Source organism: Elephantulus edwardii, unplaced genomic scaffold, assembly GCF_000299155.1.
Source record: "Elephantulus edwardii isolate Elephantulus edwardi_28Jun2011 unplaced genomic scaffold, EleEdw1.0 scaffold00159, whole genome shotgun sequence".
NCBI classification, from domain to species: Eukaryota; Metazoa; Chordata; class Mammalia; order Macroscelidea; family Macroscelididae; genus Elephantulus; species Elephantulus edwardii.
This window is the reverse complement of record NW_006399909.1, coordinates 2,921,840-2,923,351: the sequence shown is the minus strand read 5'-3', so window position 1 is coordinate 2,923,351 and position 1,512 is coordinate 2,921,840.

Below are 1,512 nucleotides of genomic sequence, written 5' to 3'. Positions count from 1 at the left end.
AATTTGAACCACATGCCTTCAGGATTGCAGGACAGCTCCTTACCACTAGGCCACCAGAATTCTGTAATAAAGTCTCAGGACAAAGATATTCCTTGGAGTTTTAACACTAATGATGTATGTGAATAAATACATGTATTTAGAGAAATGTCATCACTGGAGCAAGAAAATGTGTGTGTACCATTTCATAACTGTAGGTATGTTTCTCTTTAAGTGTAAGTTTGCATACACATAGAATCTTATATATACAGTGCAAGGAGTTGTGCTGCCTTTCCAGAGGAACCAACAAATCTGGCTTGGATGAAGCACAGTACACCTGTGTGCTGCTTAGAGGCAGTAATTATAACATTTCATCTCAGTTACTATGGGTATACTTTTGTAGAAAGACCTCATGATGGAAAGGGTGGAGTGTCAGAAAAAGAGAGGAGGAGCAATAAAATGAATTGAGAGTGACACCACAAGCATGATAGAGTTTATGAGGATGTGTAGGGTAGTGCAAAGTTCAGATCTGTTGTTCTGAGGGTTGCCATAAGTTACAGTCAACTCAGTGACACCTAACAAGAACATATGCCTACACACACACACACACACACACACACACACACACACATATGGAGCAAGACTAGAGCCCTAAAATACATCTTTCTTTATTTGAAACCAGGCTGTATTCCCTTCCTCTGTTCAGATAACAGCTTTTAGGTTTATAAGTGTGAGTTTTGTATGAGTTTGATTAAATGATCTGGTATTTCCATTCTTCTCAGTGTTAACCACAGTTCATTATGATTCACACAGGCTGGACCCTAGGACGAAAAATTTAGCATCTTAATAGGAAGATTCATCAACAACTATGCAGATGACATGACCTTTCTTGTTAAAGTGAGGAGGACTTGAAATGCTTGCTGAAGAATATAAAATACTATAGCACTCAATAAGTTACACAGGAGGTCATGTAATCCTGGTATGTCCACTTGCTGTACAGAGGCAACTCATGGTTGCTGTGAAGCCAAACACTGACACTGATGAGTCAAATGCGAGAATGGTTACCCACAGTGGACAGCGTTTGATGAAGCTCCTGATTTAAATCAAGCTTGGAAGCAGGAGTGGCACCCACTTCCACAATAGCATGCCTGGGGAAACCTTATGAACCTGAAGAAAGGACAAAAGTTATACAGGAGGTGTGTTCATAGGGTCACTATGAGTCATCTGCAACTTGATAACACTTAACAACAACAACAACAACAACATAGCCTTCAATATGGACTACATCTCAATTCAAAGAATACAAAAATTCTCACCACTAGACCTATATTATTAGAGATGGAAAAACAATTGAAATTGTTAGTGGTTTCATCTTACTTGAAACTATAATCAACACGCTTGGAACCAAAAGTCAAGAAATCAAAAGAAGTATTGCATTGGGGAAGTCTCCTGTCAGGGTCGCTCTATAACACTAAGGATTAATATTAGTTTAAAGACGAAGATGAATCTTATTCAGGTCATAGTCTTGTCAGTCAT